This window comes from Camarhynchus parvulus, chromosome 8 (assembly GCF_901933205.1).
Source record: "Camarhynchus parvulus chromosome 8, STF_HiC, whole genome shotgun sequence".
In the NCBI taxonomy this organism is placed as follows: domain Eukaryota; kingdom Metazoa; phylum Chordata; class Aves; order Passeriformes; family Thraupidae; genus Camarhynchus; species Camarhynchus parvulus.
Window position 1 is genome coordinate 15,272,455 of NC_044578.1, and position 24,388 is coordinate 15,296,842.

Sequence of the window (24,388 nt, forward strand, 5' to 3'; positions counted from 1 at the left end):
GAAAACCAAAAGCACAGAACTTGACCCCTCCTGAATCTGTAATTAATCTTAGTAAAAAAACCCTATCATACCTGAGACATCACTGGAAAGAATGTTTGCATAATAGTTCTAAAATGCTAGTACTGTGGGTGGATATTTTATTCATTTATACATTAATATAAGCATATATGAGACAGAGCTTGGTTCAAAGATCCCATATCTAATGCTATTTCTATACGTTTAATCATACACAGTAAAATAGTGGTTTTTTCCCCTGAGGAGAGAGGCAAATTAATCAAAGTTTCAGAAATTACCAGTGGCATGAGATGGCCAGCTGAAGACATCATAAGGATGCTTGATCACCTTTGAAAACCTAGAGCAGGCACCCAAATTACTCTCCACTCTTGAAAAAACAGCTTGCTCTCTGAAATAGCAAAAATATAGACCATATGGTCGTCATACCACAAGAATAACACAGAGGAAAATAACTGAGATACTACGGTGTCTAAGCATGGCAGAACTGCAGCACAGAAGGAAAAAGGCACACTGCTATTCAAAAGCATTGACTTGTTTGGCCTAAGTGTTTCAATGGGGACAGACACAAGCTACCTGTTCTAATGAAAGAAGGCTGCACTACCCACCATTGACCCAGAATGCAAGAGCTGTCTTTGGGCATTCAGAGCACAAAAAAACTTGTTACTGCTCCTCTATATGTAGCTTCTTGCAATGAAGTTAAAATGTGGCTTTTTATACAAGCCGTGTTACAAGATAATTTCTCCTAAAAAATAAACTAATGAAAAATGCTTTTAAAAAAAAAAAGCCTGATCTATGTTTTCAGCCCACACAGATATTAAACCTAGTTTCCTAGACCCTGAAAAGCTAATTATGCATTCAATTAGAGTTTCTTAATAAAGATTAAAACTCTGAAGTCTATTACAGGCCCATATTTAATTCAACTGCCATTTTATCCATGCCATGAAAGTGTGAGTGGTAACAATGAATATAAATTATAATACATGCCATAGAGTGAATGCTATTTGTCCATGTACGTTACTATAAAGAATTAAATTTTGCTATCGGTTCCATAATCTAGTTAAAATTGGTATTCTTTATTTGGTCTTTCAATGTAGTCCAATTTCCTACTTTGAAAAACAAATTCTAGGGAATAAAGAAAAGAGATTAATTTATCATTAAGACTCTGCTTAATTGAAGTCAATTCCGAACAAACTTGAATTCAATTTCTACTCATTAAATTGAATGTGCTCTGCGTTTCTCTCTGCATTGCTTTGAGCAAGCAGCTGAGAACAAGGGACTAACATCAAAATTATTAAATTGAGGAGATTTTATTTGGTCTTCACATGCCAGAGCTGCTTTGATGAGGAGCTGTTTTGGCACTGAAAGGAAACGAGAGCAGCTGGAGGAAAAATCAAATGAAACTAAGCCTCGGAAAATTGAAGAAAACGCAAGCTTAATAATATTTAATAATTAAATTTCCACAAACAATAGCGGCAAATGAAGTAATCTGCAAAGTCTGTGAACTCATTTGCATAATTGATGCCGGTCCCCTGTAAATGAATAATGAAGATAATAAAAGATGTTTCTAAAAATGGGCACAATAACAGCAAATTTCATCAAGCCGCGCGCTCTGATTAATCTGCTCTTGCAAATCAGCAGTGAGGGGGGACGCGTGATTACCCGCGCGGCGGCCGGCAGCAGGCGGCAGCCTGGCCCCGGCCCTGCACCTGGCCCTGGCCCTGGCCCTGGCCCTGGCCCTGCCCCGCCCCGGGTCCCGCGCCCGCCTCAGACTCGGGGGCAGCACCGCCGACCCCCGTGGGCGGCCTCCGGCCTGGGGCCGCCTGCAGCCCGGTGTCGCCAAACCCGAGGCACCCCGGGGGCCCCGCGTCGCTGCGGGCACAGCCCCGGGGGCGGCGGCGGGGCCGGGGATGCCTCCCAGCCGCGCGGCCGCGGAGCGAAGGCGGGCGCCTGTGCGCCCATGGTCCGCCGGGGCGGCGCGGCCGGGAGCAGCCGGGGCCAGAGGCCGCGCCGCCCGTGCCGGGAGCCGCCCGCTGTGCCCCGCGCTTGGGCCAGGGTACAGCTCTGCCCTTCAGGCTGCCCTGAGTAAACTGCGGCGTCCTACTCAGCGACCTTCCCGCAAGCCCAAGGCCTCTCCTAGGTAGTTTCCAGCTGGCCAAGACAAGGGCCCGGTGTGTCACTGCCTGGTAGGGCCCTTCAAGATTGGACAAGGTCTAGCTCGGGCCACTGAGCACCTGCAGTTTCAGGGCAGCCTTTCAGTCCCGCCAACACTCGTTTATTTCTAAGAATAAGCCTTGCCATGTGCGTACCATCCAACCTTTACACTGATGGAGCCCTCATGACACAACGCATCACCCAACACTTCACACAGCAGTCTCTGCTCTTCACAGATGAAGAGCAAGTGCCACAAGTACAAACTGTTGGCCAGGTTGCTATCTGGCTCAAGTGTTTGTAGCCATAAAAGACTACTTTCAAACATGCTACTCAGTTTATCCTGATTTAGCTACTCCCACAAGGGTCCAACTACACAGATTTCACTGGCATTAATTAGTGCTTTTCACAAGACTGGAATTTTTCACAGATTGGAAAAAAAAAAATTGAGAAAACTGTTATGCTGCTTCCTGAAGCTGATGCATAGGCTGGCAGTGGACACTATACATTGGAAGCAGGAAAGTATTCCAAAAGGCAGTATCTTTTTAGAATACAGCACCACACTCTTTTACAGCATTTAGAAATATTCATTTTGGAAGAAATTACTTCACTGGAATTACTCATAGGACTATTTACAGGATCAAGCCCCAAACTGTTAATCTGTAGATACAGTTTACTATTCAGTTGCCTGAAACAAGTGATCTGTCAGACCATTAAACAATTTCATTGAATGAGAACTTTTCACTGTATGTAATATTTAAGTGCTTTATAGCCAAATCACAAGATACTCTCTATTTTAATTGCACAAATTCTTTTACTCAAATTATGTATCAATCCACCTTAACAACTAGAACTAGTTTGAAGTAAAGGGCATGTATTTCATTACAGAGTGGAAACTCCAATACTAGACACTCCTAGGAGAAGTCTTTTATATCAGTCTACTGAAAAACAAAAAAAACCCCATCATTTTCTCTTGTTTATGGTCATTTTTAAGCTGCAGTTCCATCTATTTAATTTGGTGAAAAAACATCAACTCGCTCCCTTAAACATGAAGAAGTAAGTACTTTGTGGCAAGTATATCCCCTTCATCTTTCCTTTTGCATTGATACAAAACAATTGTTTAAACCTAGTTATTAAATCTATGTACAGGACTATATACACCTGAAATACAGTTTGATATATCATAATTAATACAAAGATCTCATGGGTAAACTACATTCAGTACGTACAAAAGCAGTTAAGCCGTTCAAACTAGAATAAGCAGTTTTTTCATGAGCTTGATGGATACCTGCAGACCTGCATGGCGAGAAAGAAAAAGTGATTGTGTTATTAGGCATATAGGTAATTGTTTCATTAGGGAAACAGGGACAAATCCCACTATACAGAATACAAATCTATATTTTGCAGCTAGGAAGATAGCTTTTAATTCTATCATTTTTATTTTCTTCTAATACTCAAGGAATAATTCCATTCCCAGTGTAAGTCAGGGCAGCCTTAGAAGTATTACAACTTCAGCAACTTTGTCACTGAACCTAAGGATCCTCTTTTTGGCTGTATATCAATGAAGCACAACATCCTCTGCACATAAGCACAAAACAGGCCAGAGCCAAAGGGAGAACTGAGAAACATCAACCACTTTTGTATGAACCAAGAGTCCTCCCACTAAACAGTGCAACAACCATGGACCAGGACCCCCTAAGTCCAAGGGGTTTATAAATGTAGGAGTCAAAGATGCCACTAATAAGGAAGACTACATTAACAAATATGTGTGAATATAATTTTGGATTTGATTTCTGATAGATGTGATATATTTGGGGTCAATGCTAGTTATTATAATGAATTGGGTTCTATGTTCAAAAAGCAGATGTTTGGTTAAGTAGTACTTGCAGTTTTCAGATGACAATATATGTTGATATAAATTTGATTTTATTTTGAAGAATCATCTTTTATTTCCTCCTTTTTTTGAGTGCTATCATTGTTACACTGTTAGAAGTCATTATCAAAACATCTTTGTCCGATAGTAGGACTGGGAATAATTAGATTTAGTCCAGTCCAGTCCAGTCTAATGACTCTGGTGCATTGACTTAAGACCTGACCTTTGTTGACTAATTAAAAGGATTCTGTATCAGATGCAAGTGTTGTGATTGTTTTTCATGCCCTATGGCACTTTTGGTCAGAAAAAAGATTCAACTTTGCTATTCTCAGCATGTTTTGGTTGAGGTATTTTCCATCTTTGAAGAGGAATAAATGTGTTGTTAATTCTTTGCCTTTCCATCCAAAATACTGTTTAAAAATGTTCTGAAGTTCTCACCTCAATGAAACACTAATTCAGAGATCCTGAGCCTGTGCAATATCTGGATAAACTTATGATTTATAAAAGCAAGAACAGTTCTTATTAATGGAGCTTTTTCTTTCCTTTCTCTCTTTCCTCTGCTTTCCCATTCTTTGACTGCCTATGAATCCCATGTTCTGCTCCAGCAGACATTCCAGTATTGCATCTACATAGACTCTATCCAGACAGCATCCTAAAATACAGATCTTCATCATATCCCCGTTTTTGTCTCCCAGTGTTCCAAAGAAAAACTGACAGAATTTAGCAACTCTTGCAGGAAATTGTTCCATTTTAAGTTTCACTTGGTCTTAGCTGACAGTTTTCAGGCAGAAGCAAAAATTACATTGCTCTTAGTACAGATTGGATGAGCTCTCATTGCAAAAGGAGGAAAGGATTAAGGCTCATTCTTCCTTCACCCCTGATTTCTACTGCTCCTAAGTGGAGTTGGTGGGTTTTATCTGCAGAGCCTCTCAGTAAATCTGGCCAATATCTTCATAGTCTGAGTCAATCTGGGAAGCTGTATTAGACTTTTTGTACTCCCTTTATCATTCAGCTGCATGTTTCCCTCTATGGTCACAGTTAACCTGTCAATGTACTTGCTGTGAAACAAGGTTTCTGTAACCATTCCAGCTGGGTGTTTTTCATCAAGTGCATCTTGAAATTGTGTATGATGGTCTTCCATGTTAACTGGCCCTAAAGACTGTAAACTTCAGCTAAGTGTTCTCTCATATTTCAAAAAAAAAAAAAAAAAAATTCAAAATTGGCCAGCTGATGTGACTTCTATCATACTTTTGGATTTCTTCCTGTGGGAGATTTCTCTTCAAACCTTACACCATTACATTGCCTAAGTTGAATTTTGTGGCAATTTTCGTATTTTAAATGTTCTTTTTTATTTGCTAGTCTTTAGCTGTTTCTAGATTAGTAATGGAGAAGACAGATATAAAGGTGTCACATAAACTTCTGACCTGGCTTAAAGGTTGATAAAGGATCACTAGAGACTGCATTTATTCTACCAATTCTCATAACTGGGGCTCATAGTGTCACATATTTAGTCATAGTTGGTGATATTTGGTTATGCAACGTGCTTTTTTCTTTTAATAAAGGAGATTTATTGTTGCACTATACTAACTTCTATATATCAGCAAGGAGCAATGGACAATCACAATAATCTTATTGGAAAGCTGATGTTGAAGGGTTATTTTGCCAGAATGTTAAATTGACTATTTAATTGCACAAACAGCATTATATGGAATGAAGAAAATCCAAGGGGAAAATCTTCACCCAAGAACAGTAGTGCTACTAAAACACATTCTGGGGCAATTTTCTCTGGCTTGTTCAGCATCGTCAAACCATTAATTCTAGGTGATACTTTCAGTGACACTCCCTCAGAGGAACAATATTAAGCATTCACTTGTATGATCTTCACCTTGTATGAACAGAATGAATAAAAAATGAAGTTCTTCACTGTGAACTATTCCTGACTAGCTATTTTCATTTAAAAAAATGTTTATTTTACTTTGACAGTCTGAAGGTTAAATTAACTCTGAGTTTTCTGTTCCACCATGAAGCTAGTGGGAAGACTCAGAGCATACTGCTGCCTTTTAAGATGGTAAAGGAAGCAATAAAATATAGCTGAAATGTTAATACTCCAACACTATTAAATGTCTAAGTCACAGACTCATCAAAAACTTTCTGACCAGTGATGCTTTCTTCTGTCTAGAGCATACAAGATCTTGATTACTGATACAGAGTCAAAGAAAATAAAAATTACTTAGGATGCTGCTTCAAAATAAACATTTCCTGGGATGCATTTTGAATGCCATGCAATGTTTCCTATGCATTCCACAATGTGTCTGTATAACTCCAGTAGAGATACTGTTCCTGAACCAGATACAGAAAGGATTTAGGTTCTTTTTCTCATTTAAGGATTTGATCCCAATTTACTGCCACTGCCTAAACAAGAGAGAATATTTTGACCACCCTGACTATGAAAGAAGCATAAAAGTGTATTGCCATACATATGCCTGTCTCCTTAGTAAAACACTCTAAGCAGAAATTAGGACATACTCTGCAACACAAATTTTCTAATTGCCTTCTCTCTATCATTAGTGACTCTTAACTGAATTCACATGGACCAAGGATTTTCTAAACAGTGAGGATTTTTTTGGAAAAGGTTGAAACTACCAGTCTTTTAGCTGAGATTACCAAAATCTATGTGGACAATAGCACGTGTCACTGCAGTCATCTCACTAAATACACACTGCACTGGGCAGCTACACTGAGAGTCATACAAGCTTTTTGTATAATAAACTTGTAAAGAAGACCAGTAGTGGAGATATTTGCTACCAGCTCAGAGAGAAATTAGTTCAGAGCCTTTTGAAATAATTGTTCTGTGCTCTAGCTGATAAACCACAGCCTATTTATTATACTATTTATGCCTCATTGTTCAAAATGTACTTGCCTATTATGAAGGACTGCTACATTACTAACTGAATGAAAATCTTAAATATACAGAGTCCTACCAACTCTTTGTAGAATATCTTTTGAAAGTGTATCTGCAGTTGGATATTCAGACTGACTAGTTGTCTTAATTTATGCAAATATAGCCTATAGCTAAAAGCTTTGTATATTTGTTTCCCTATGGTATTAGTATTCAAAAAATGGGACATTCTTTCAAGGGCATTTTTTAAATGCAGAACTATAATTTATATAGCAAATTAAAGCTTATACAAAATGTGTGCACTGAGCTACAGATTAACATATTTAATTTCACTATTACCTGCAAACCTATTTTTTTCCATCCACTGCTCTAATTAGCCATATAAAATCAAGTCAATATATTGTAAGCAATTATTTTAGTGGGAGTAGAAAGAGAATCTGAATTAAATCTATGGTAAGAGATAATATCTTATGGAAATTAATATACTCATTTGTGTCAAGAAAAATGTGTTCCAGCTAAATTTTATAAGATAGTTTGGAGTTCAAACATATGACTCATGTAGAAGTTGTAGTTTTATAGCTCCTAAGATGTTAGACTGTGGATCTGCTTTTAAGTTCTTTATTAATGTGCCAGTGCTCATTCTTTGATATCCACAGATTGTCAGTAATACTGCCATTTCATACTGTGAAATTGTTCTTATTATGAATATTCACTCCCCCTACAGTCAAATGTGTAAACTGTTAGTAACTCTGTATGTTAAAAGAAGAGCTTTTTCATCATTTAAATGTATAAATCATATCTGGCTCTTCATATTTTTTTATTATTCATTTTTATTTTTGAAACTATTTACTTGAGAGAATTAAATGATGGTGAAAATCAAAATGCAACCTTCCTTTCACCGAAATCAAAAAGTAATCCTATAAAGAGTATTTTTTTTCTTTTACCCTCAAAAAGTATGAAAACTAAATATGAAAAGTCTTTTTAAGGAGTAAGAAAAAAAAGTGATCCATGTGATGATGAATTTCAGCTGTTTCCTCCTAATACAGTTTCCAATTGTGATGGTATTCAGACAGCATAAACAGTTTTCTAGCAGTAAGAGCATTTAGCTGATCAAGTTGCTGCAATTCAGAATTTTGCACTCAATTTCAATTATGGAGTCTGCAATATATGCCACAGTAAAGTTTCTTTTAAAAGAAGGATAACAGACTCAGTTCCTCTTACTTCTTGCTCATGATCTCAGAATATCCTGCACAATACAATGCTAACTGCATGGAAGTCTGATGGCTGCATAAGTAGCTTCTGGCCTTAAAGCAACTTTTCCCCATTTATTGGCATAGAACTTGCTGTCTGACATAGCTGCCTTATACTTCTACTCTGCCCTGGGAAATAACATGGAATCTTATTGCTTGGAAGGGCCTCCCTAAAAAGGCAAGCAGAAAATAAAATCTTTTAGAAAAGGTGCAAAAAATTGGATTATGTTTTTGACATTTTGCCTCCAGCATCACACAAGAATAGCCAATGCACAAGAAAATTCCTGGATCTAGAACTGTAAAGAAAAGTCTTCCCATCTCCTGAAAAATCAAAGTTTCCAGATGTTTAACTGTTTCCTATCTGAATAAATCAGTGAACACTACAAAAATGTTTTAGTTCTTCCCTTAGCATTCTCTCACATTCCAGCTGAGCATCCTGGCCACTTGAAGTCTGAGGTAAGTTCCCATTGTAGCCTTTTTATCTTCTATGAACAGAAAAATCTTCATTTTAAGAACCTGTACCTGGGCAGAACATCAACTACTAACCAGCCTTAAGCAGCTGTATTATATATGCTAAAAAACCCACATATACACACACACACATATACATTCACCTATGAAACAGCTGGGTTTGGAGAAATCATCATCTCAAGTGAAACTCATTCTGTTTTACAAATCCAAAATAGTTTCCCCAAATATAGGAGGAATAATTCCCAATCTTCTATATTAATGTGTACAAGTAAAACAAGTGATTACAAAATATTTTTATTTAAAACTTTCCTTAACATTGTAGGACAAATTGGCAACATGGCCTCAACCCAATCTGTAAAAATATGTGGAAGAACTTCCAATGTGACAGCTAAGCTTGCACTCAACATAAAGTGCAGTAGGAGTGACAGAAAAAGTGACAGACAAATTAAAGAGCTACCTCTGTTTTAGCAATTTTTTTGTGACAGCATTTTAAAAGTTTGCTGGGCAATTACTCTAAAATGACAGTGTACTGCTGAGCGGGTAGTACACTGAGTACATAAAAGAACTTGTCAATAGCTTTCAAACTCACAGGAGCTTTAGTATACATCATTACAATATTAATTTATATCAGCTTTTACAGATGTAAAATTGTTGCTGCACCTATTTTGCTAATTAACTCTGACATTTATCCTTTTGTATAAATGTTAAATACTTCAGAGATGGTTCATTTCTACATGCTAGTTACTAGCCTATCAATCTGCTTGTAATATCAGAACCAAAAGACTAAGTACCCAAATACGGCCAACATTTGGGTCAGTGATGCCCTTTTGCATGTAATTTTTCTTCCTCCATTTTTCCAGCTATCTACGTCCAGCCTTTGGGGGCTGTAAAAAATTTTTTTTCCATGCAGCATTTTAAAGGCATGTTCATTTTGTTGTAGCAGAAATTATGTGACGTATGAGTTGAGATTTTTTTTTCAAAAGAAAATGGTTTGCCTACGAAGCAGATACAAATATGGTCATGTAACAGAAAATAAGTAATACTACTGAAGAAATATTTTGCATCCGCTTTATATTACATACCTTCTGTGTGCTTTTTTGGTACATATTTGCTCAATATTCATAATGGACCACTTCAGCAGTTTAAAGATTATTTGCATATTTCAGTAAAAATGGAATAAGTTTTCTTTTCCTCACACATATCAGAGGTTTTCCAATCACTTTAAAGAAGTACTGTCCTAATCTTCCCAGACAAAGTGACTAGTTACATTTTTCATCACATTACTCTGGCTGATGAGATGTTAGAATAAGATGATCCAAACTTAGTTTATATCAGAATTATTCAAGTAATTCTAATGCCTTTAGCAAAAAATATTAATCCTGGACAAACTCTGCTCATGGACGGTCAAGGCACAAATAAATAGGGCTTTTCACTTCCATCATACAAGTTTAAATCTATTCTACTTTAGTATTGTCCAGAAATTATCAGGTGTAAGCTGGCCTAAGTTCCTTGTAGGAAACCAGTACTAAACAGATGGAGATATACAATACTGCAGTATTTTGTTATATACTGAAAGGACTTATGAGCCATCCAGGACTCTGTTCTATCTCGTCAACACTTTTAATATTAGTGTGTAAATGTGGGGGAAAAGGTAAATGCTATCCAAGAGGATTTCCTATCAACCACCTCAAATATCTCCCATTGTGTTCTTTCCCCAGACCTTCATACGGATTTGTACTTGGTGTCATCTCATGGCACACTTTGCATCCTGCTGCTACAGAACAGAGCCAGTGTGACAGCCCAGTACCAGTGACATGAATTTTCAGAAATTCTTAAACATTTCTAGTTTTAAAAAGCAACATATTGGGATAGTACTGATAGAGTAAAAGCCAGTTCAATGTTTTCTGAAATTAAAGTGCTTTTTAAAGCAACATAATACAAACCATCATGGTAATTAAAGATAGGCTATAGCTAGAGTAAGCATGTGCTTCCCAATAGTACTTGCTCAAACCCACACTCAGATAATTTTCTTCATTCATACAGAAAACATGTGGGGAAGATGTTTCCAGTGAAATCATACCCAGTCCTGTGGGTGAAGTGTACTCTGGAACTCCGGTGCATTGGCTGCAATGTGTCTAAAGTCCTGTAGCTATCAATCTCAATCCCTGCCCTCTGCCTGTTTAAAGACATTGCACTGCTGAAGAGTAGTTCACAAACTCTCATGCAGTATTCACAACATGTATGAAATTTTGCACCTTAAGATTCTCTTTCACCTCAAAACCCAGTTCTGTTCAAGTACTGCAGTATCTAGATTCATGCCAGTAAGTGCAGCACTCCCACAAAATAATACAACAAGTCCAGGTCTCCATTCGATCCTGCAAACCAATATGCAGGAGGTATTGTGTTAAAATAGTAATTTTAATCCTAAAATATTTATTAAGAACTGACTTCCAAATTCTGGAAGTTTGAGCCACTTAAGGTTATTAGGTTATCATTAGGTTTTGACCAGCAGTTATATGCAGAGTTCAAACACACTTCTAAACATCTGATCAATAGCTGTACCCTATTTGAGTATTGAAAGTCATCCTCATTGATTTTGTGAGAAAATGACCAAAAATCACAAAACATCAAAGAAATACCATATTATACAGTACTTTTAAAAATTATAGAATGGTTATAGAATAATTCCCAGTGGTGCATATCACATGAAATGTGTATTTTGAAGATTTGTGCCATCTCTCCAATCATACTAATAGGAAGCAAAATAATGCAAAAGCAACAGTACAGAATTTAGTTAATATTGACATTAAACTATGTATGAGCTACTCCAGGTGTTATGAAGTAAACTTAAATCTACATCACTAAGGAAATTCAGCAGTAAGAAAACAGTTTTCCTCTGATAAATGTGGCAAAACATGCAATACACATTCCTCTCACTGAATTAACTTCTTCCCAGTTACAACAGTCCAACTGGAGTGTCAAAAAATGGCTTTGGTAACAGAAGAGTTCAAGCGGCATTCAGGCAGAACTCCCATCAAAATAAATGGGAATCTCTCCTACAGCTCTGTTTCTGAAAATGCATACACATGTGTATATTGAAGGCCACAGGCCTGCATGTTTAAAATTAATCCCACATAAATGTATGGGCTCAAAGCCTAAAGAGGGAGTACAGAACTGAGCCTTACAGGAACAATGGCTCAGAGATTCCAAAAGGAATTGCTTAAAAAACTTATATTAAGAGTGTAATGCTTAACTCTTCTAGTCTCCTTTGAAAAATCTCTTCATTTACCTCAGCTATTTCCTGAGTAGCTCAAGCCTTCTGTGTGCCAGGAAAAAAAGAGGAAAGATATCCTCACTGCCTTAACTATTCATGCGCTAGGATTCATGCACTATATGAATAGTTTTGATCCAGATCAAGTTCTACACTTTATCAAATGGCATAAATATCTAAATATGATAATGCTAGACTTGTATTCATTAGTGCTTTAGTCAATGGGGACATATTTGTAACAGTAAGACACTGTCACTTCCAAGGGAAAAGATCATTTTGTGACAGGTAAATTATTGCTATATCTCATTAGGAATGTTACGTTCCTGTGCTAAGATATATCAATTGCAAATCATCATAATAGCATCAAGATGTTGCTATATATAATCTAGAAATCAGAAGAATGTGTTCCCCTTGGGCCTGCACTGAAATTTCAGTGCAATTATCAATACTTTACAATTAATTTCTGCTAACTTTTCTCCCATAAATCAATGGTGCTCACCAATACCAAACAACCAAAGCATTCCTTTAGATGGGCAGCTCCTCAAGATCCCAAGCTTTAAAATGGCAGCTATTTCTCTAGTTCAGAATCAGCTATATCAGTGTCATCTTGTTCAGCAAAGAAGTCTTCGAAACACCTCTGCCCGATGCTAGGAGTACTAATAGTCTGATCTGACCTGAAGTGATCCTGGACATCCCCTGAGAGACTGGTTGCTATTACATGCAATTCTCTGTCCATAGGTTCTACTGTACCAATCTGGTGGGATTGGCTGTATCCATACTGACAAAAATAGAAATTTCAGATTTAGATCAGAAATACTGACAACCTTTCCTCCTGTTACACAGCTAAAATAAGACACAAGAAATATAATATTTCTAGTAGCAGGCATTTCAAATTGAACTAAAATTTCCTGCAAAAAGGAAGTCAGTCCTTTCACCTTGATTTATTGCATTGACAAAGGAATCCCTCCTGATTTACATTGGAGCATGTGAATCAAAAACTCACATTACATATGTCAAAATGTTACCTCATAAATTTTTTAGAATCAGAGATTACACCACAAATATTTTTAATGAAACCTAAAGACAGAAAAGTGAATTTAAGTCTTTAATTCATTAAGAGCCAAACTTTCAGGGCTGAGGGACATACATCACTTCTAGGGGATTCCTAACAAATCTAGATTTTTCACCATGATAGGAAAATGTGACCAGAGTAATAATACGTTATATACTGCTACACAACTTAGAAAAATTACATCTGCTACTGGATAGATGTGGAAAGAGTCTGCATTAGAAAGCTTCCTGCTGGGTCTCAAACATATATCAGTAATGGTTTGTTTTCAGCACAAGAAAAATTGCCATTGTCATATTCCAAAGTAAGCGTAAATTGTTTTATTATAAACTCCCTGTTGGTCCCTGCTTAACTGAGAAATCATTCAATCTAAATTTATCTTTTCTCTGTGGCAATACCATGTGCTGGTACCACCAAATTTTGCCTCAATAAGACCAGTATTTCTGTAAAAGACTGCACTCTTGATCTTAAGCAACTATGCCATACATTAACTCTTAGTTTGCCCTCATTTCCTTTGATTTGTAATCCAAGGCTCTCAGTTTCATGAAGAAAAGGCCTCATTGTTGTTGATTCACAAGGCAATCAGTTTCTACAAACTTCTATCATGCTTGACAATTCAACATTTATGCATATGAAAATATACATTTCAGAAACATTGAAAATTAATGAAAACTGTCCCCTATTTATATGAATTTCTGTAGCTTCAATAGAAAGAAATCCTAGTCCAGATTAGTAAAGATAGATATACCTATTCCAGCTATCCTCCATGCACTTCATTTTCATTTGATTTGCAAGAGAACTGACTTGCTTAAATAATGCCACTTAAATGTACACGAAACCAATATGTAGCCTTGTTTGTTTTCCTTTTCCTACATTTTTTGCTCTTCCATCTTATCTTTAGCATCTGATGGCAACAGGGTAAGCGTCAAAGACTCAAAAAGAACAGCAAAGCAACCACTCAGACATCATACAGGCTCCAATTAGCATGAGAAGGTGTTATTGTTGTGTCCAAGGGCTCCAGCAAGAAAGGCTTTGTTGATGATGTAATTTTTCACACGTAGTGCCATGAAATGTCAACCTGAAGCAAAATCAAATCCACTACCCCTAATGTCACACACAGCTCCATTATATCATCAGGAGCATAGCTGAGGAAATAGAATGAAGCTAAGTCCCCAGTAAATACTTATCTGCTAAAGATTAAAAGTGTTATACTTGAATTTATATGCATTGGAAATATTATAAATTTGATTTTCATATGTACGCATCAGCCCACATTCAAAAGGGGATAGAATTGTTTAAAACAAAACATTTCCTTTAATTTTTTTAATTGGCAATTACAAACAAGCAAAGCATCCTTCCTAACCACTAATTTAACCTCTGGGGAATAGCAATATATTTTGCATCTTACCACTCCTCACCTAAAACCTGGAGCAATTTCTATACTTTCTTTAAGAAAGGAGGTTCAAAAACATGATGTTTCTAGAAACTGTGAGGATCCAATCTTTTCTGTCTCCAGCTTCTCCATGTTCTCACATTCTCACTGGCCAAAGTAGCAGCCAGCTCAGTGTGACTTGCACAGGCAAGGCAAGCCAAATCAGGTGGTATGTGCTGTCTCAGAAGAAAGAAGAAGATAGAATTGCTTTTCTAATTATGCTAATGAAGGGCATCCTTAAAGCACATAATTCATTCCTCTTTTATAGGGCTTTCCAGAAGAGGATATTTATGGAAGAGCATAGCATGTACTTTTTAAAAAATAAACTATTATTTACTGAAGAGAAAAAAAACCAGTCCTTTCAAATATCTTTTTATAATGGGATTTTCCAGTTCTTCTTCTGCACCAGGTTTGGGTTTTTTGTTTGGTTTTTTGGGGTTTTTTTTTGGTTTTGTGGTTTTGGGTTTTTGGGTTTTTTGGCATATCTGTAGAAAGTAGAAGCCACAAGTGGTTAAAAATGGTAGTTTACTTCAGGTGACTGGGAGATCTTCCAAATTAAGAAGGGAGTATGTCAATGATATTTCTGCAGTATGCAGAAATTTAAGCATTTATCTGGAAAGTGGGTGCTACACTATGGCTTTGATGCAGCTTAAACTGAGTAAGGGTTATTTTCTGTGTAAGGAAAGAGAACCTGAGTTTGCCTCTGCCCTTCTCCTGCCTCGGTGCTGTTTTTCCATTCAAAAGCACGGGATGGAGAAGCTGGAGAGTTCCTGGAGCACACTGCTGCTCCCCCCTGGCAGCTGGTAGGTCCCAGCTAGTCCAGCTGGGGCTAATTTAATAAGTCACAGGTGCAGCAATAATCTACCAGCAGGAACTAAGTTGTTGTTACCCTTTTGGGTATAGAACTGCAGCTACAGACTGAGATCTGTCTGGGGTATGAACTTACATCAGGCCTGATAAGACAGTAATCTTCAGCAGGGACCTCAGAAGTTGTAGAGGAAGAGAAAATTTAGCTGTACTCTGAGTTTTGGACATATGTGATATACTGTCTTATTCTGGAGATCCCCTAATCTAAAATGAGATTAAAATTAAGAATATTTGTAAGGAAAAGCAGTGACTTTAGCTGCTACTGGCTTTCTTTCCTGTTGGGAAAAGCAGTTTGTGAAATACCATTAGATAGTTTCTTGTAGCAGCACGATATCTCTTTATTAAAACCCATTGATGTAACTAGGAAGCAAAACTATTGCTAGAGAAAAGCACATATCCCAGTTATTATCTTCACAAGGGTGTCTTTCAGAAAGACTTACAATGGGCCAATGAATAATTTGTGGGTTTTCTGTTAATAAAATTACTGTCTCATGATATTCAAGTAAAAGTTTAACCTTCCTTTGGACAAACATCTAACAATGAAAAAAGAGATAATTAATTTGAATATAAGAGCCTTAGAAAAAAAAATTATTAGTCAAAGTCAAGGGCAATAACTATGCATACAAGAAACACATCCAAAATGTGGTATGCTTAGTGGTAGGATCTCACCTATCCCAGAGCTACCAAAACCCAAAAATGTCTTAATGAAGTATGAGTGTATAATTCAGACAGAAAAATGAAGAAAGTGTTCACCTTGTGAGAAAAGAGGCACAGAGACCCCATTAAAGGAGATACTAGAGCTAGAGAATGAAAGCTAGGAAACCACTGCAGATAAAATGGGAAATAAAAAGCATTTGATTTCTGAAAACTTTTGAAAAGGCAGCAGTTGAGAAAAACAAAGTAGAAGAAAGCAAAAAAAGCTTATTTTCTGACATTTCCCTTCCAAGACCAAAAAAAATACAGATAGGTGGAAAAAAAAGCATTATCTGAGGATGATGTGAACACACTAATTGGCAGGCTGGAGAGTGAGTAACTGAAAGGACTTACAAGGTGAACAACATTCCGAGTGCTGGGAGAAATTACTTGTACATTAATCATTCACCATCTGGGAGAGAATTAGAATGCCTACCCACTCCTCAATGACCACAATTTCTGGGGTTTATTGTGGATGGAATATTATTTAAATTAAAAATATGAACAAGTTAAAAATATTTTGTTTCACAACACATTTCATTGCTATCAGTTTTCTACTAACATGAAGTGCTAAACAGAAGTCTTTTCATACCTGACTTGCTTGTTCTATTTCAAAATTCAGCTAGTCAATCAATTTATTTCTATCTGTACACTTTAAGAAACATGTTTGGAATGAAAAAGTACCCTTTTTAAGGCTGTCTTTCTCCCATCTCCAATTTTGCTCATTCTAGCTGTTTGTTACAGCACAGCTGTAGTGCACTACAAGCATGGGGGGATGGGGGGAAGGGAGGGCTTTGGGAAGGGCATCTGGTTCAAGGTTAAGATGAGATAAAGCCATAACTTGCTTTAGACTTATCTATGTCTCATCTCAGCTGTGTGATACGACCCTCTCTTCTTGCTGAGCTGCACTATCTCATGCTGATACTGTGTATCAGCTGACAGACATCCTGAGCTTTATTCTTGCCACTGTGATTTCAAAAGATGGCTACAATGAAGTATGGACAAGTATTTAGCAGACTGAAGGAAACTGGGAAATAAGTTTTATAGTAATGTGTTTCACAACCATTAGTCATCTAAATCTGCATCTTGTAATAAAATATTTACAATTACTGTCAGTGAAATTAAGGTTTCATTAATTTCCACTTCATTCTTAATTGTGTCTTGCTATTTTTATGTTAATTCAGACTATTTTAAATATACTCAGCTCTTTGAAGTGCCCAATGGAACATTTTCAAAAGTAACTAATTTGAGAAACAACAGGAGCATAAGTTAAGTTAGGAATAATCTGCAGCAGAAAACTACTTTAGAGTGTTTATTTTAGGGAGCCAAACACTGTCTTAAGCACAGGAAATGGCTCTAAAATGCAGAGCAGGTTTTGAGAACATTTCAGCTGAATTCTAGAAGTACTAAGTAGTAATATTACCCAAGCCAGCAAATATCAAGAGGCTTCCAAAGGTTTAGGCCTTGGCCCACATCAGTGCAGAAGCCATTATGTTGATTCTAGAATACTTCTGTCTTCCTGCATTACAGAAGCAGCTAACAGTTCTCTACCATTAAAGACTGGTCAGAGCTTTAAGCTTCAGCTGGAGTGAGTCCAGAGATGCTTACATCTGGTTTTATGCTTCAGTGACCACTGAGTCTCAGTAAAGTAAGTTAATAGCTTGGATTTTGATCCTGTTTTGCTCTTGTGCCATAACAATTAAAAGAAAGAGTTGTCTTCTGTCTCCCACCAACCATTCTAAAATGTCTTCTTAAAAGAGCATGTGTTTATTTATGAGAACAGCTTCAAAAAATTTAAATTTTGTGTTCAGAACAAAGGACACTGCATTCACAAGTAAATTCCACTTACTTGTTTCTGCAGCATCTATACCTGACACACTTTGTCAAAGATTCTGATTTATAAATCTTAAATTTGTAGCAGATAACCATGGGCCCAGAAATACCATAACTGTAAAATATTTGCTTCTGATTTGTTTTATTCAATTTCTATTATTAAGCCTTATTAAAGAACAACTGGACATTCATTACATATGTTATGCAATATGCAAAATGTATAGGTTTGGTTACTCCACTATGTTTTTGATAGCAAAAAAAAATTTTCCTAAAACAAGACTGAAAATCATTTATGGACTATGCCCTGCTCTGTTTTCCATTCAGCATCTAAATATTCAAGGCAAACCAAAGCTTAACTCCACATATTATGAAAACTACGATTTAAAATTTATTTATGTTTAAAATTACCTATAAAACGTTTCTTTTAAACCTCAGTTGAGGTATCAGTTGTTTAAATATATTAATCACATTTAGCAGAATCCTATCATCTCTCCTCTTCCTGTTTAATTAAGAATTACTTTTGCCTGCCACAGGAGAATCAGAAGAGCTTTCTTTTGAGTTATTCAGAGAGTGGTAAAATAACACATGCATATACAGCAGCTGACAACATAAGCAGGGTCAGTATTAGGACAAACTGGCCAAAAAGAGCAGCTTTTGGCATAATTTTAATCAGTCCTTGGGTACATGAAATGTCATGGAGTTTCATATGAAATTAAATTATCCCTTTCTCTTAGCTTATTTTTGTTCCAACTAATCCTCTAACTCTTTATTAAACATTATCTTTACCATCTGCTCTGGGTGAATGTTCAACACCTTGCAGAAGAACTCTGGGCTGATTGGTTTTTATGGGCAACATGATCTGAGTTTTATGCACATACTTAGGATTATGTCAAGGACAAAGAGGATGAATAATCCATTAACTATAATAAGCAGGAACCCATATCAGTGAAGCTCAAACATGTGTTATGTTTCAAAAGGAAAAGATGAATTAGAAATATGTGGATCATAAAATACACATAACCCAAGACCCTCTCTACACCAGAACATAACTTCCATACATACATACTCCACTAAACAGCATTCCTGAAAGTGACGTTTCATTCTTGATGAATCAGACTTTATAGTGCTGAAATGGAATTTCCAGGCCTACAACATGCAAAGAAATAGCTCTGCTGAACTGGGCATTTCCTCTGAAGTGGAGCAGATGGTAGCAAAATATCTGCCCTATGCACAGGTCTTTCAACCACATCTATATGGTCAATAATAGAACTTCACTCTATTTTCATACTTTCAGTAAGCCTCTAAAATAAATCATCAAGGAAGTGCTCCTGTTTAAAGTCACAATTTAAAAATTTACACTTAAAAAAAAGTAATTGTCAAAAGTTAGTCAAATGTTGCTATCAAATAGATCCAGTTATTTCTTCCACTCTTCAATTACCACAAACACTAAAATAACATTACCACTAATCATTATGATATTGAGGGTAATGTGTATCAGCCCACCAAGACTGCATTTGCCACAAAACACATAATTGTAGGAGTTTGGTTCCTTGCTTGCAATAGTTCATGTAATTACTCACCTTTTCCACCTTTCCACATCTTCTGCAATAATTTGTCTTCCTCTGGCTAACCTTTCAGACCAAAGTATTTACTTTTTCTTCCACTATAATGGTTTATGATCCCAAAATGAACAACAGTTATGATGGTATTTGATAACAGTATATTATCAACAGAAAATATCTGGACAGTAAGTCTTTACTCATCTCCATTGATGCAGAAGGTTTGCACCATATATCCTTACAGTGTGCTCTAAGGTCTAATGACTGACTACTCTTCTAAACAATTTCAGTAACTTGTTGAGAATTACTCAACTCACAGTGAGCAGTATTCTTCACTGCTGTATCATTCCATACATGAAGGGAAGGATCAAGGTTCTCCACTGGTATAAGTTGTATGAATTTTGTTGATTTCAATAGAGCTGTGTTGATTTGAATCAATGGTGTGATCTATGCACTTTTAGAATCAGTGAAACAGTAAGGACTCTAAGAGAGATAGTCATTACTAGCTACTGGCTATGCTGCTAAAGACTATGAGAATTGTCCAGCTGAGAGCTTTGGCAACAGAAGGCATTATTAAATCCCAGCATTCAAACCTCAGTACTACACATGTTTTGGCTGACCCAGGACCTTGACTTCTTTACCTGTTCCTGTAGTACACACTAGGGGCAAAACAGGCTTAGAAGCAAATCACAGAAACCGTGCTCCATGAACCATGCTCCAGACCACTGCCCTCATAGCTCACTGGATTAAAGGGAGGTCAAATTAGACCTGAGATTATTTACTGTATGGAGACCTGCTCAAGTTGCTTACCCTAATCTAAATCTCAAGTGTGCTAAGCAACAGATGAAAAGCTACACAATAATTGCCTAGCTCAGGTGCTTGGTAAACTTACTTTCCTATACTTCCAGACTAGTGACCAGTTTAGAAACAAGACCTAGTAATAAATAAAAAGTACTACAGCTAAAAGAGCCCAAAATAGCACTACACTAAGCTACAAACAATAACCCAGTATCTTCCTCTCCAATTCCTCCAGCCATGGGCAGCATTCAGTGATAGTCATAGATGGGCAAGGAAGGATCCAGTTTGTTTATGTCACAGAATTTCCCATGTAAATAATTAGCTGCTTAACACACACCCAAGAGTTCTTCCTAGACTAACAAGCCTTTGTGAATCACTCAGTTCAGAATACAAACTTCATTACTAAATGAAAGAATAAACATACATGATATTCAGAGTAAATCTCATCTAAGATAGGATATTACTATTCTTAAATAGTAAGAAAAATGGGTACAATCAAGTGTAGTCAGAGGTCTGGGCCACTCAGCAGAAGACATCCCTATCAGCTCCCATCCAAAACACTCAACTTCAGAGACTCTTCAAAAGTACAGAAGGGAGTTACTTTTTTACTGTTAATGCTTTCATTAAACTTCTTTTTATGAAAGTAAATTAAAATTACTTTCCAGTGCAAATTTTGAACCCAATGGGAATTTTAAAACAAAAGACAAATGTAGTGTTCATTCTTATCTAAAATGTCTCTCCCCTCCCTAAATCTTATTACATACATACATGCATGATTTAGATGAGGTAGGACAGTGAGAAATGAAGAAGAATCTTCTCTAAAATAACATCTTTGAAATTATAAAAAGAGGAAAGCAAAAGAGTTATGTAAAGTGTTAAAGGGTAATAAAGATTTTATATATATCTTAACTGTTAGCATGAGTAATACACAAAATGGATTTGTTTTAGGTTACCAGCTTTTATCCAGATTATCCAGACTATCAGCATCTGGTTTAAGTCCCCAGTGTAACCATCTGTAGTAATGTCACATGAAGGATTAGCCTTATCTGACATTTGTAATGAATATATGGATGGAAGAAGAGGAAGGAGTGTGACATAGAGTACAATTGTTAAACCTTAAAATCAGGTGAAACCACATCTTTATTTGCTGATTCTAACCATGCGTTTTTTTACTTTTCAAATGTTAGCATATGTGTTGAAAAACAACACATCCTCACTGATTTTATAAAGAAAAGCAGGCAAACTGAGAAAAAAAAATTATATTTGACCTTTTAAACATAATTAGAACATTAAATAAAAATAAAGCCTACTTCACCATGTTCAGCTATGACAGATGGGTATGATCACAAAAACATCAAAGGTAGGCTTATCCTAATCCTGTAAAGTGGTAAGTGCCTCCTGAAAGGTCCTGAGTGCCTTCTAATCCTACTGAGGATAGGCTGAAAGTGCAATGAGAGGTAACGGGAGCAAGTAACAGAGGTAATAGTGAGCTTTCCTGGCCACATGAGGAACAGACTGTATAAAAATGATCTGATCTATTAGGAAATCACCTGATTTATCGAAACACAGAAATCAGAAAGTGGGAGGATGTGTGTTTATTCTCTGCTCTCTGTAAATTAGTCCCACATCATGCAGACCAAATTCACAAAACCTGGCTTCTCTTCCAGGCTTTGTTATTTGCATAAAATTGCACTGTGTCCCAGATCAATATATTTACCCCTTAGCATCAGTGTCTTCTTTCCACAAAGGGTGAAACTGAAGTGATCTCTTCTCAACAGATCATGAAGTTGGGCAAAATTGACAACACATAAGAATCCATGACCATGATTAGTTTTGATGCATCAGAATGTATGATGAAAAAGCTGGAGTTTAAAGCAGAAAGAAAAACTCAAATCCTACAAATTGTTTTGATTTGAGGATTTTCCCTTTGGGTGCAATCAAATATTTAGGATAGGGAAAAGAAGAATAAAGAATTCTATCAACTTAAGGCAGGTACCAGTACCTTTGGAAGAACAGCTGAATTGGAATGACTGCTGATCAGGTTAAGTTCAACAGGAGTATTTTTATTTTAAAATGGCCAGGTGAAGGGTCTCAGTGAAGATGGGCTCTGTGTTTCAAGGCAAGGTGATATGAGAACACAGTCCTGCAGTGGACTATAGCAGCTAAACAAACAAGTTATATTGTGACAATGCCAACCACTCCTCCCCAGTCTAAAACAAGCTTGCTAAGTCACACTGCAAAAGTACCTTGTGCAAAGTCACAGATGATAGATATCTAGTGCAGCCTGAGAACTAAGCCTCAGCCAGTTTTATCTCATCACAGTGAAACTCTAGAATGTTCCCATTGGTCATACAAGACATGGATATCTTATTTCCTTTGGTGAAACGGACACAATTAATAGCTGATATTTAAAAAAGGCTTCTTCATATGTGTATTATTACTAGATGTCACATGTCCATGAAACGGAGGCTTGGAGTTCTTTTCAAGTACCCAGATACCTGTTACCAGGCAGAGTGTCAAATGCCTACATTTTATAAATTTGCATGAGACATTTTTATAGCACATGCTGTATTGGCACCATTGCCCAATACTGCATGCAATTACTTTGTTGTTGCTGTTGTTCCTGAGGGCCAAGCTCTAACAAATTAAATTTAGAGAAGGGAAATAGGCTTATATGCAAATGGAATTAAATGCTGACACAAGGATAAAACAGCCCTGGATTTAGACAGGGCTCTCCCCCCGACTTTTTAACCAATCATTAGATTTAAACTCAACAGACAGATTCATCTTTGATTTAACTCCACTGTAATCAATGGAACTGCAGCAGGGATGAACCCGAAGCAATATGTTTTTGACAGGTTTTATGCAGTGGCTATCCAGAATGAAGTAGATGAAACAGATTTTTTTTTTTTGCTTATAATTGATGAAATTGTTTCACTATCCCTAAATCCCTACATCATGGAAATTAGTTGGTGCATAAAAACGGATAACGTAGGCTGTTGCATGCCAAATACCAACTGCTGACCACAGGCTCTGTACCCAAATACGGAAAGCCAAAATATTTATCTGACTTACCTGTGATTCAGAACAAGCTCCCCTAATGGTGTCAGTACAGCTGGATAATTGCATGGTTTCTCCTCAATGTCAATGTCACTTGAGCTGCATAAAAAGAATGAGTACATTTATTATCTCTGTAATATTAGTATCATATATAAATAGTGGCTGAACTTAGAAAATTATGGTTTTTGGTGATCTATAGAAGCTCTAGGAGGAATGATGACAATTGATCTGATCATTGCATTATACAAAAAATGCATTTCAGTAAACTTTCAGAACCCTTGGTTGTCTTGTGCCTTTGTTGCATGACTGCTCCTAGACATTGCTTCCTCCCTTCTCTGTCTCCATTGGCACGTCTTGTGGGAAGAATAAATTGTTTATCAAAATGCTTAATAAATTAATGTAGGACCAAAGGATTCTGACAACAGGCACTGTATATGTAGCTAATAAGAACTAGGGACTATTGCTTGTACCAATCTGATAGACTCTGGGTTTTTTGGCACCTTTTTTCAGCATCAACTCCTCTTCATTCTTCTCTCCCTTCCTAGTTTTCCATTGTTTCTTTTCAGCTGACAGCTCATTGCTTATTCATTTATTCATGGTCTCATTTTTTGGTTTTAAGGATTCTTTATTCAATGGTAAGTTCAGAGGTACAACAGTTTGTTATTTCACACAGCCACTTCTCTGTAATAAAGCCACCAAATGATACAGAGAATTTCTGTATGGGTATGTAGCTTTACCCTTCTTGTGTCACAGTTTCCACTCTTACATTGTTTTTTACCACAACAGGTTTTAGCTTCTTTTTCACTGTATATGCACATGTAATGCTATTTTTGGTAACTGCCAATGGTTAACCAGCTATACATGAAGCATAACAGATTTCCTGCTGGCTCCTATGGCAAGATCACCACCAGCCAGAGTTTGCAGATTATCTTCTTGAAATATTAGAGTAGGACAGTGCTTTATACTTGGAGGTCCACAGTAGGTCACTAAGATGAGTGTATTGTCAAAAAGTAAGGAAGTCCATGCATCAAACATTCATTAACTGCTGCAGGAGAGATATCCTCAGCTGTTGGAGTAGTCTTGGGACTATAGGTACTCTAGGCAAAGACAGCAAAGCAGACCAATTTCAAAAGTAAAAATATTTCCAATA

General features: G+C 36.8%; 1 long non-coding RNA gene across 1 annotated transcript in view; it reads right to left on the bottom strand.

Moving 5' to 3' along the window:
• LOC115906293 overlaps window positions 1-23,338 on the bottom strand; it is a 152,958-nt gene extending 129,620 nt beyond the window's left edge. The window contains exon 1 of the long non-coding RNA XR_004060910.1: window positions 23,254-23,338. This is a non-coding gene — a long non-coding RNA (uncharacterized LOC115906293). The remainder of the gene's footprint in view (window positions 1-23,253) is intronic.
• Window positions 23,339-24,388: the final 1,050 nt, after the last annotated feature.